Source organism: Mesoplodon bidens, assembly GCF_964165515.1.
Source record: "Mesoplodon bidens genome assembly, chromosome: 7".
NCBI lineage: Eukaryota > Metazoa > Chordata > Mammalia > Artiodactyla > Ziphiidae > Mesoplodon > Mesoplodon bidens.
This window is the reverse complement of record NC_138164.1, coordinates 102651642-102664793: the sequence shown is the minus strand read 5'-3', so window position 1 is coordinate 102664793 and position 13152 is coordinate 102651642. Positions and strand designations below refer to the sequence as shown.

The 13152-nt window shown below is 40.0% G+C and overlaps 1 protein-coding gene across 8 annotated transcripts in view; it reads left to right on the top strand.

Moving 5' to 3' along the window:
* Nucleotides 1-13152, top strand: part of AMBRA1 (autophagy and beclin 1 regulator 1) — a 177820-nt gene that overhangs the window by 15374 nt on the left and 149294 nt on the right. For 3 of the 8 annotated variants that reach the window (XM_081239521.1, XM_081239520.1, XM_081239514.1), the window contains exon 2: nt 2610-2792. The exons of 3 other annotated variants lie outside the window; for them this stretch is intronic. The gene's annotated coding sequence lies outside the window, so the exon portion shown is untranslated. Of the gene's footprint in view, nt 1-2609; nt 2793-7584; nt 7667-13152 lie in introns of all 8 variants that reach the window. 2 more of the 8 variants (XM_081239517.1, XM_081239516.1) reach the window with 2 other exon arrangements.

Below are 13152 nucleotides of genomic sequence, written 5' to 3'. Positions count from 1 at the left end.
CTTCCCAGACCGGGGTACGAACCCATGTCTCCTGTATCAGCAGGCGGACTCTCAACCACTGCGCCACCAGGGAAGCCCCTTGTGTGCCTTTTTTTTGTGCGAACATGTGTTCTCTGGGATAAATGCTGTATGGTATATGTTGCTTTTTTTTTGGCTATGCTGTGCCACATGTGGGATCTTGGTTCCCCAATCAGGGATCGAGCCCGTGCCCCCTGCATTCGGAGCTTGGAGTCTTAACCACTGGACCTCCAGGGAAATTCCTGTATTGCTCCCCCCACCCCACTTTACTTACTTATTTATTTATTGGCTGTATTGGGTCTTAGTTGCGGCACGCGGGACCTTCGTTAAGACACGTGGGGTCTTTTTTGTCGTTGTGGCGCATGGGTTCTTCCTTGCAGCATGAGAGCTTCTCTCTAGTTGTGGAGTGCAGGTTTTCTCTCTCTAGTTGTAGCACATGGGCTCTGTAGTTGTGGCGTGCAGGCTCCAGAGTGCGTGGGCTCTGTAGTTTGCGGCACGTGGGCTATCTCGTTGAGGTGTGCAAGCTCAGTAGTTTGGCGCGAGGGCTTAGTTGCCCCGCAGCACGTGGGATCTTAGTTCCCCGACCGGGGATCGAACCCACGTCCCCTGCATCGCAGGACGGATTCTTTACCACTGAACTAAACAGGGAAGTCCCTGTATTGCTTTTTTAAATTAAAAAAAAAGGGGGGGGGAAATTAGAGGTAAAACAACTTATTATATGATTGCCTTTCAAAGTACATATTCAAACCCTACGTTCTTGGTGTACATAACTTACTTATGTTGATTTCTGGTGTTTTGCGCTAGCAACAAGGCAATAATAATAACACTGTAGTTTTCCTTGTTTCTTTCAACTGATGATGTGTGTATTTATTACAAATAATAATTAACACTCACAACCTACCAGGAGGCAAGTAATGGTTAGCACTGGTGTGGTTAACTCCTTTATAGATAGGGAGGTTGAGTCATGGGTACTGTGGAATTTGCCTAAGGTTATAGCACTGTGTTCTGACTCAGATTCATTCAGATTTATTTCTTCTCTTTCTGTCTCCTGAATTAACTCTTTGTAATTTTGAGCTAGGTGTGAGGACACGAAAAGGGTTTTTTTCTGTATCTGAGGTTTAGTGCTTGTTCTGTAGAAACAATATAGTGTAGTGGTTAGAGTATGCACTTTGGCATCTGGTTTTTTCTTTTTTCTTCAGTCTTTATTGAATTTGTTACAATATTGCTTCTGTTTTATGTTTTGGTTTTTTTGGCCCTGAGGCATGTGGGATCTTAGCTCCCTGACCAGGGATCGAACCTGCTCCCCCTGCATTGGAGGCAAAGTCTTAACCACTGGACTACCAGGGAAGTCCCATCTGAATTGACTTTGAATCTCTCCTCCACATGGACAAACCATTTAACCTCTCTAAGCCTCAGTTTTGTGATTTGTAAATGGGGATAATGATAGTACTTATCTTCATAGTGTTGCTGTGAGAAGTAAATGAGATAATGTGTGGAAAAGTGCTTAGCACTGTCAGGTATGTAGCACATATTCAGTGAATGTTTGATAAAAGTAGTGCTTTAAATATATGTGTTATATTCTGTCACTGGGCTTGTCTTCATCAGTTGGTGGATGATTGGATAAATATTGCCATCTTACTGCCATGTACTTGTAAGGCTTTAAGATTGCTGTAACTTTTGATAAGAATACTTTCTTTGAATGCTATTTCAAATTTAGTCTTATATATAATTATTTAAAAATAGGAAGTGATGTTGGATTATATTTATTGTAGTATTAGTTTGTATGAAAATATTTTAAAGTTTCTCCTGAGTTATTCATATTTTCTCAGGCTCATAGTCATAGAAAACTAGAAAGTGATTCTGAACTGTTGATTTCCTTCCTTTAATCTATCCCCCCCCAAAACATTGCTTTTCATATTTTCTTCCTAACATTTATCAGTACTTGAAAGTGTCATCATTTTTTTAATTACATAAATAATCACATAAGCTCCTTGAGGGCAGGTATGTTCTCATTCGCTGTAGTATCCTCAGTGCCTAGAATAGTGCTGAGTACATAGTAAGCACTTGCTGGCTGTCTGTTATTGCTTTTGCATCTTTCCAGTCCCCCTTAAGTGTTTTTTATTTGGGAAGTAGGGGAAATACAATCCAACTTCTAGTCAGAGCTTAAAATGGCTAGGTTCTTAAAATCCAGTGCCTTATTTTGATTGGCTGAGAAATGTGATTGGCAAGGTAGAAGGGCATCTGGACCTTTCAGCATAAGGGCTCTGCATTTAATAATTTGACTTCTCCTTTTCCTGAAGCCTTGAGGGAGATTTTTCCTTTCCCTATTCTAGTCAGCCAAGAACCTGACCTGGGCTGACTCTAACATTGGAGAACACTGAACACAGTATCTGCTGAGCCAAGGACTGAGAGTCAAGCTCTGATACTATCTGAAGGAAAAGCCTGAATTCAAATCCTGCTTTGCCCACTGACTCATCTTGCAAACCTAGATGAATTTCTTAACCTCTTCCAGGTTTAAATGTTCTTATTTGTCTGGTGAGTAATCTTACCTGTCTGGGCTTGTGAGGATACCTGGCTTAATGTTCTCAAAGCTTTTTACAGTACTGTTGCTGTGGCTCCAGGAGTTTCCAGGAACTACTGGGGGCAGTGTGGTACTCCAGGGAGGAGAGCTGGACTCTTTTTCCCAAAGACTACGCAGAAAACAGAAAGATGTGATCCTTCGTGATTTGAAATCGGCTCTACTTCAGCCTCCTAATGTTGTTGGTGGATGAAAGGTATGTTGTTGCCAAAGCCATTAGGCCTGTTTGCCTGAGGCAGCTGGGGTCAGTTCCCACTTCTGGGGTTAAGCTGTTCTTGTTTCTGTGAAATTTCTTCCATCAAAAGCTACTCTTTTTTCTTTCTTTCTTTTTTGCTTGCTAGTAGGAAATCTCTTGCCATTTTTGTGCACTTCCAGTAGCCTTCCTGGTCCTGATTCTGTTGACAGCTTGGCACTCAAAAATTGAGCTTCAATTTCTTTTTGGTTCAGTGGTTTCCTCTGTGTTCTTCCTTGAGTTTTCAGGGGTTCTCAGCTCACTGTTTTCCCCAGAAGAGTTTGCAGGTGAAGCTTCGTTTCTTTTCTCTTCATTCTTCTGAGGTAAGTGAGAGTATGGAAGATTGTCAGCCTCAAATTTGGGTCTTACGGCTTTCTGTTTCTAGCTTTGATCATACTTTGTTCTTGAGCGTAAACTTTACTATGTTGCAGACATTAGGTTATATCATTGTGAGTTACTTTAGGAAGTGGTAGTCAGCAAAATCTATAGCAGAAAAGCTGGTGTTTTTTTCCTCCCCTTCATTATAATAACAGTCACTAGAATTTATTTAGTTTTATATCTTCAAAGCATTTTGGAAAGTTGTTAGCTTATTTGTGATATACCCTGTAGTGGTCTTCCTTACACTGAGTTTATATATAAAAAACGCCCTGGGGAGTGTATGAGAAAAAGATAGATATGAGAAAAAGAGGTTACATTGCTTGCTTATCTCTTGGTAAATTTGGGCTGACAACCTTTTACAGGTACTTGATTCACTATTATCTTTTAGCCTAACTTTCTAGAGGCAGACCAGTTGTATTTTAGAGTATTTGTAATTCTGAACATAAATGCTGTGCATGTCTACAGTACAGGTGCAGGTTCTATTAACATTTTATTTCTGGTCTTTGGCTGCTTATAAAGGGGCTGTGTATAATTTTGATTGTATAGGTCTTGATTCCATCAAATTATTTGCTTTTAGTTTGTCGGGTGATTAATTAGAGGTACTCTCTGATTCTGCTTCATAGCCACTGTAGTTTCCTTTGCACTTTCTCTTAGAGCTGCACGTGCCGGACTTCTTTGTGTGAAGTCCCATTTATTGTTTATTCTGATTACTGTTGGTTCCTAATTTGGCTTTTACTTAGAAAAGTTGTAGTCCTGCCTTGAACTTTTTGCGACTCCTAAGATACTCCAAGGATATTATTCCTTTAAGGTAGAAAGAGAGGGTGTTGTTACTTTCAGTTTTTATATGTGGAGTGTGATTTGTTCAAGATTATATAACACCTCAGTGGTAGGAATCTGTCATTGAAGCTTCTTACCTATTAGCCTTATCTTTACCCATTAAATCACATCACTTTTATATCCAGCACTCTCAAGCTCGGAAGATAGAATATCCCATATTCCCAACCTTGCTCTCAGAAAATCCACTGCTTCTGTATTTTGTTCTAAATATTTTGTGTTTCAAATATGAGTATAAAGAAGCATTGTCATGTGAGTATAAAAAGTACAAAAGACTCCTGTCATCTCTGTATATGTATTTTTTTAGGTTTAGGCCCCCCTCCCCCTTAGTAGTGGTAGGGATGGATTTGCCCTGTTCATACTCTGTTGCCTGGCCTTGTCTTGATTAATGACATGTACATAATGAAATGACTTGTTGAGATTAGTTAATGGTACAAAGTTTTCTCTTTTTGGAGATATTTGACTCGTAGAAATCGAATTTATGACCTTGAACCAACAGCACTACCTATAACTGACCACGTTTTTTTTTCACCTAGGTGTTGCTATTTATGAGAGTTTGGTGTTTGTTTTGGGCTTTCCTCACAGTTGGATATAAATACACAGACATATTCATTCTCTTCTATGTTAGGCACTAAAGTAGGTACTGGACTAGGACGGACATGATTTTCGCCCTCACAGAGCTTGTAGTCTAGTGAGGAAGATAAAGTCCTAACAAGGCATTACGTACACTGGGTATTAGGTAGTAGTGTTTTAGTTATATGTTGCTGTACAAAAACCACCTCTGATGTGTGGGGTTTTTTTTTCCAAAACTGGCAAGCATTTCTCCAATTCTCAGCAGACACTGACCGGGTATCCTACAAATTTAACTCAGTTCTGACACTCTCTACCTGGAGATAGCGTCTGATCCCACAGGTTTAAGGGCTCAGTCCCAAAAAGCTGCACCCCCTCAACTTTAGATGCTGATTGCAAGTCCAGGTTGTAACCTGTGCTTCTGATTGATGGGCTATAGGTGGTAGGTTCCCACAACCCCCTTTTTGGGTTGGACTAATTTGATAGAGTAGCTCACAGAACTCAAATATTTACTTATATTTACCAGTTTATTATAAAGGATTCAGATGAACAGCCAAATGAAGTACATAGGGCAAGATCTGGAAGGGTCCCAAGCACAGGAGCCTCTGTCCCTGTGGAACTGGGGTGCATCACCCTCCTGGGCTGTGAATGTGTTCACCAGCCTGGAAACTCATCAGATCTTGTACAGTAGTATGTATGTATGTTTGTATGTATGTGTGTGTGTGTGTGTATGTATTTTTTATATCCATTTATTTATTCGTTTGGTTGCACTGGGTCTCAGTTGCGGGAGGTGGGCTCCTTAGTTGTGGCTCGCCAGCTCCTTAGTTGCGACATGTGGGCTCCTTAGTCGTGGCATGCAAACTCTTAGTTGTGGCATGCATGTGGGATCTAGTTCCCCGAGCAGGGATCGAACCCGGGTCCCCTGCACTGGGAGCGAGGGGTCCCCTGCACTGGGAGCGAGGAGTCCCAACCACTGCGCTACCAGGGAAGTCCCTTCAATAGTTTTTATAGCACTTAATCTGCAGGCCCATCTGTCCCCTTTCCTCTCCCAGAGGTCAGTGGGTGGGACTGAAAGTTCCAACCTTCTAATCACTTGGTCTTTCTGGTGACCAGCCCCATCCTGAGGCTTTCTAGGGGTACCTCCCTAAGTCACCTATTAGCATAAGTTTAAAAGAGACTCCTTATGAATGACAAAAGACTTCTATCACTCAGGAAATTTCAAGGGTTTTAGGAGCTCTGTGCCAAAAATGGGGACTAAGACCAACTATGTATTTCTTATTATATAAATCACAGTATCCCACCACCTCCAAATTTGTGGTTTGAGACAATGATGTGTTTCTCACGATCCTGTGGGTTAGGAATTTGGGCAGGGTTTGTCTGGTTGGTTCTTCTGCCCTGTGTCGCATCAGTTGGAGTCACTCATTTGTCTGCTTTCGGCTGGTGACTGGGCTGGGTTAGACAGAGCAACAGGGTTTCAACTCATTGGTCTGGCACCTTCAATGTGGCCTCTCCTAGTAGTGTCTTATCATCCAGGTCTCTCTATATGGTCTGTGTCTCCAATGGGACATCCTGAATTTCCTTGCAGCCTGGTGGTTGGCTTCCAGGAGTGAAAGTGGATGCTGTCGGTCCTGGAACTGGTACATCATCGCTTCTGCCATATTCTGTGGTCAGGGTCAGCCCAGATTCAGGGAGAGAAAAATATGTTCTTATCTCTTGATGGGCAGAGCAGCATGGGAGTAGGGCAGAAGGAATTGATGGAGACTGTCCTTGGAGAGAACCTAAGTTAGACTAAGTTAGTTGTGGAGAATCCTAACTCTAGCAGTGCACGGAGGTCACTAGCATATGTGTCTGCCATGTGGATGAGAAAGGGTTGGTATGAGGCTCTAACACTGAAGACTCCCCCTTTTCTTTTCTCAGGTGTGTTGATGTCATATTTCATGTTTGACAAAGGGGTATGCACAGACATGACAGAGTATGTTCCGTCACATTCTTTGTTGACTGTGTGTTTTGAGATTTATGTTCTATCCTGGTTGCTGTACAAAAGTAAATTACTGTGGCATCTGTCTCTATTTCCTAAGAGGTAATTTTTTTATTTGGATGGATTTGGTAGGTTTGTAGGATAAACACGTAGTAGCTGAATTTCATGATATAGTCTTATTTGGCACTTTATCAAATTCAGAGTTATTTCTGGTCAAAGGTTTTGAAGTCCCCTTTTCTTGCAAAAACTATGTAAATAAGTTGCTGTAAAGGAAAGAATGAGAAATTTTTTCATTTTTCCTCAGCATCATTTTTTTTTTTTTCTGGCCGCACCATGGGGCCTGTGGGATCTTAGATCCCCCACCAGGGATTGAACCCGTGCCCTTGGCAGTGAAAGCGCAGGGTCCTGACCATTGGACTGCCAGGGAATTCCCCTCAGCATCATTCCTTAATTTCTTGACCTTTGAGGAAATGAACATTAAAAATAGAAAGCAAGCTGATTTCCAGTTGATACGGTAAGACAGTGAAACGTTGGTTGAGGGCCTAATACATATGAGACTAGTACATGAAATAGGAGAGAGACCACATAGGAGGTTTTATCTCAGGCATTAGGGAGTTTTCTGTTGTAATGAAGTATGTAGACTCTGGAGCCAGACTGCCTGGGTTTGGATTCTGAATCGAACACTGACAGTGTGACTTGTTCTCTTAGGGCCTCATGTACCTGAGGATTGTAAATGAGTTACTTTATGTAAAGTGCTAAGAACAGTGGGAATGAAAAGGACTATGCAAGTGTTAGTTATTATTATTTTAACCATTATCTCGAGATTTTATTATTATTTTTTTAAAGGTTACAGTGGTAAGATTTTTTTTTTTTATATATGAAATGGTTTGGAGACCTTTGCGGTGGACAGTCTCATTTTGCCTAGAAGAATTTGTCTTTAATTAGTCTGATTGTTTATAGGACTTTGTGGTCTTAAATATTTTTTTTTCTCATTAGATTCTGTAATTCTTCATTATAGAATGAAGGTATTTTTTGGTACAAGCACTGGAATTATATAATAGCCAGCACTTTTCATTTGGTAAGTCTTTTAATCCCTGTGGTAATCCTATCATATACATACTATCTTTTACGATGATGAAACTGGAGTACAGGGAGGTTAAGTAACTGTTCCAAGAAACCTTCATGTACCAAGAAAATGACAGAGCCGTACCAAGAAAATGACAGAGCCGTACCAAGAAAATGACAGAGCTGGGATTCAATCGCCAGTCTGATTTCAAGACCCATATATACTATACTATACTATCTCTTATTTAGAAATTATGGATAAAAAAATTAAACAAACATTACTTAAAGTTTCTCTATCTAGACTTAAACCACAATTAGCAGTTTGGTATATCCTAGGATATCCTTTAGTACTCTGCATACAATAGATACACAACTCAGGTAGTAGTTGAAGTTTTTATGCTTCCAGGTGTGTTTGCTTTCAGAATTTGTTACCTGATAACAGTTCTAGATTTGTGATGCTTTGTCCCAAATTCCCTGCTCCCCTCCAAGTTCAGTCTACTCTAGGAGTCAGGCAAGAGCTATATAGAGGCAGGGATGGTTGCTGCTGTGGTGCTTAAATATTTGGACTTGGATCATGTATGGTGTCATTTGAAGTGTCCTGAAATGCCCTGTAGAAAGTCCTATTAATGAAAACAGAGCTGCCAATTGTAGAAAACCCTGTGTATTTCCACCCACATGGAGTTTCTAAAGAGTACTGGGCCACTTTTAGGCCTCTAATTAAAGGCCTGCCATTTTGTAGTTAATTTTCCAGTTGTTGGGAGAACTCTACTTATGCAGGTGATCCTAGGTTTAGTATTTAAAGGATTTTTTTTTTCTTTTAAAGAGTTAACCCTCAGGACTTCCCTGAGCGGTCTATCAGTTAAGACTCCGTGCTTCTAGTGCAGGGGGAGCGGGTTTGATCCCTGGTTGGGGAACTAAGATCCCGCATGCCACGTAGTGCGGCCAAAAAAAGAAAAAGCAAAAACAACAAAAAAAAGAGTTAACCTTGGGTTGAATCCTGTATGCTATTTTGGGATATATATTGGTATTACATGGCTGAGTTGACTCTTAGACTTTGCCTACATGGGCATAGTGAAGTGGAGAGAGATGCAGTTACTCAAATAAATGAGATCATTGGACTGCATTTTAATAGTGCTTCCAGGCCTAATAACTTTCTGATTCACACCCCTGGAATGCTATTGGTAGGGAGGATTTGGGGTGTGAATTATTAGCCAGGTTTTGCAGATATAGCCCTAAGTTGTTGGTTCTGTTTTTTAATTCACTTTTTATGTAGAGATAGCCCAAATCTCATTTAATTATTTTTGCCACACAAATGAGTACAGTACTTTCCCTGAGTACTTTTTATTTTGTTGTCTGGTAACAGCCTTTGAAATGTTTCTTAGGAATCTGCTACTCTTGGGAATCATGGCATCTCAGGTCTCAGAGGTTTTAGTTGGCCATATTGTTTGGTGAGGGAAACCATGGTGAACCCCAAAGAGGATTCAATAATAATGACAACAATAACAGCAGTGGTCTTAATGCCCCACCACACTTTTCTTTTTGTGTTTTTTTTTTCTTTTTTTATTTTCACCACACTTTTCTTATTGGAGCCTCACAACAACTTGATGAGGCAGATATTGCAATTCTTATTTACAAAGGGGGCAGAAAAGTCTCAAAGAGGTTAAATAACTTGTCCAAAGTCATATTGCTTGAAGCTGGAGTGAAATTGCTAGCATAAGGTGATCAAATTGCAAGGAGAACCTGTAAGTCTGACTTTAGTTTCCACTGGGCTGTGCATAATCTCTAGGTGACTTTTATTAGTGCTCATTAAATATAATTTTGTCCTAGAATTAAGCAGAGAAAACCTTTCAAGGTGGTTATCTTCCCATCTTTTTAGAGTGATCATCATATTATGGAGGGGGGGTGGTTAGAAATGGGGTGGAATAACAAATAATATTTGTGTTATGTACATATCCCAGTCATGCCCTCTGGTTGTACGTGCACAAGGCTTTTGGTGATTGAGGATTGATTCCGGGGGCCTGTGTAATGGCATCACAAAGACTCTTCTTGGCACCCTTTGTCCCAATCTGGTTTAAGGGACAGATTGGGAAACTTGTTTCTTCCTCCTTTTTAAAAAGAGGAATGAAAAACACACTTGACTGGCACTTCCTCCTCAGCAACAGGCCTGCCTGACTGCAGTTTGATTTAGCTCCTTTTGTTCTTTATGGAGAACAAAGTAAAATTTCTTCTCGGGTGGCTGTAAGGAGTGTATCAGGAGAAGGCCCCTTATCCTTTTAAAGAAACAGAGCAAATATTTTTTCTTCAGACAAAAGAGAGACTGTGCAGTTGTTTTAGTTCCTTTGACTTCTTGCCATCAGTCAGACTTTCTCTTGTTTGAACTGTTGGTGTGTTTAGGTCTCTGGGAATTGGTAGACAAGCTCTTCAGTAATCCTGAGCTTTAGTTTTTGAATTTTCTTGATAACTGGTATTTGTAGCAGCTCTTCCCTCGTCCTTCTGATTCCTGTAGGAACTTCAGACTGCATCACAGTTTTCTGAATCATCCAGTGTTTGTGACCTATATTTTCTTCCTCTTGAGTTACACGAGGTCAGAAGGTCAGACTTTTTTTAGGAATTGGACTGCTGCTGTGTTCACCACATTTTATAAGATTATAAATGGTTTAAAAGTACTTTTAATGTTGCACTATAGGTCAAGGAACCCTCAAAACTCATTTCTGCTGAACTTCTCTATATTAGGTAAAAGAATGATTGGCTCTAAAAAAATTACAGGCTCAGTTAAGGGTTAAGGTGAATGGATGGGAACTGTATTTCTGCCACCTTCCTGGTTAGTAATTATTCAGATTTGTGGCAGTTTCACTTCCAGACTTTTGGTCTTAAACCATGAGTTGTCAGGGTCACCAAGGAGATTATTTCTTTCCAGTTAGTTCATCCTTAGTTTATGCAGGAGGTTGGCCTGCACTGTGTTGACATATTCAGTGTGTACATAGTATTTATATTGTAGGCTACTAGGGGATGAGAGCTGTACTACAAAGAATACAGGCTAGAGTGTTCCTCAGTCAATCTTTAGGGAACTTTGTGCTGTATGTGACTAGGAACTTGGAATTATGTTTTTCTGTAGAATCTTTCTGACTTTTTAAATTTTAATATTCCAGGGAGAAAACTCATTTCAGCACAGGCGATAAATATTTTTCCTTCTGTATTTGGATGCATCTAGTTGTGTACTTTTTAGATTGCAGCCTTTCATGAAGTGTAAAGAGCTGATTATTGTTTGACTTTTTACAATAAGCATTTATTACTTTTTAAATTAAAAAAATGAAAAGAACACTGCCTTTTCTGATGATTGTCACTTATAATCCTGCCACCCCAAAAGAACCATGGTTAATACTTTTTATATTTCTCTTCTATCATTTTTTTTTATGATTTAAAATATTTATTTATTTATTTATTTATTTTTGGCTGCATTGGGTCTTCATTGCTGCGTGCGGGCTTTCTCTAGTTGCGGTGAGCAGGGGCTACTCTTCGTTGCGGTGTGCGGGCTTCTCATTGCGGTGGCATCTCTTGTTGCGGAGCACGGGCTCTAGGCACACGGGCTTCAGTAGTTGTGGCATGTGGGCTCAGTAGTTGTGGCATGCGGGCTCAGTAGTTGTGGCTCACGGGCTGTAGAGTGCAGACTCAGTAGTTGTGACACACGGGTTTGGTTGCTTTGCAACATGTGGGATCTTTCCCAGACCAGGGCTTGAACCCGTGTCCCCTGCATTGGCAGGTGGATTATTAATCACTGTGCCACCAGGGAAGTGCCTCTATCATTATTCGTAAAGATTTAAAAAAAATAAAATTTGGATCATACTGTGTATATAATTTCTATTCTGTTTTTTTCACTTAATATGTATTTTTTCACATTATTAAATATTTTTAAAATAAATTTTGAATAGGTAATTTCAAAAATAAAAATGACATAAAACAAAAACACTGAGAAGTCTAGCTTCTATCTTTGTCTCCATTTACCTTGTCCCTTCAGTCCCTAATAAGTGACCCTTAATTTCTCCTCTTTTTCAAAAGTTAGCCTTACTATATATGTTGTTTTGCTCCTTGCTTTTTCCTCCTCTGAACAATGTATCTTGGAGATCTCTTGCTATCAGTACCCAGAGAATCTTCCTTACTGTAGATTAGTCATTTAGTCCCCTTTAGAGACTTGGGTTGTGCCCTATTTTTGCTATTACAAACAATAAGAAGTAGTAATTAAAGGGAAAAAATTAAGCATTTACTCTGCTTCAGTTATTAAGGGAAAGTTCTTTCCAGAAGAATGTCAGCTAATAAATGTAGAAATAATGATGGAATTGGAAAATCAACGTGTTCCAGCTCCCAAATGAAATAATTTAAAAAGGAACCATCAGTGATTGCTAAACGATTAAGCAAAAGGTTGAAGAGGAACAGCATATTCACATGGTGCCAAACGTTAGCCACAGATCAGTAGTTGTAAAGGGGGAAATATACCTTTATAAAGAGAGCTCTGGCTGTTACAGACTCAGCCAAGTGATCATGTTTTGCCAGATGATCATGTAATTTACCAGGTCTCACTAAATGGAACAGTCTGAGAATATGATGTGCTGCATCATGAGATGAGGTACATAGGTAGCATCACCTGAGAAGCATTTTTGCCCAAGCCTCTTAACCTAAATCTAGTCAGTGTTTACAGGAAGTATTAGGGATAGAGATGCAAGCTAAATGGTACTGTGAGGAAATAATCAGACAAAACTAGGATGTAACTGTCAACTGAAAGTCAACAAGTCAACTCTCCTGGTCTTTTTAAAAAGCTTGTGTTGTAAACAAACAAATAAGCATAAACAGAACCAACCAAAATAAACCTTGGAGGCCATTCTAGAGTAAAAGAGACTGAAGAGACATAACATCCAAATTCGTTGCTTGAACCTTGATTGGGTTCTGGATTTTTTTTTTTTTTTTTGCGGTATGCGGGCCTCTCACTGTTGTGGCCTCTCCCGTTGCAGAGCACAGGCTCTGGATGCGCAGGCTCAGCGGCCATGGCTCATGGGCCCAGCCGCTCTGTGGCATGTAGGGTCTTCCCGGACTGGGGCACGAACCCGTGTCCCCTTCATCGGCAGGTGGACTCTCAACCACTGCCCCACCAGGGAAGCCCTGGATTTTTTAAAAGACACTTTTTGGTGTATTTGGTGTATTAAAGGCACAAATGATAATGGGTGTGATAATGGTATTGTGGTTATGAAGTTAAATGTCTTCATTCTTAGATGCACAGTGAGGTATATAGGATTAGAGTATCTCAATGCCTGCTGAAATGGTTCTTAGGAAAATTAAAACAACCCTTATATATCTCTATCCATAGAGATAAATGAGGCAAATTTGACAATATATTAGCAATTCTTGAGTCTAAGTGGTGAGTCGTTGGTATTTATTCTACTGTTTTCAACTTTTCTGTATATTTGAATTATTTCAATATATAGTTGAAGAAACAGTGTTGCAATGAAT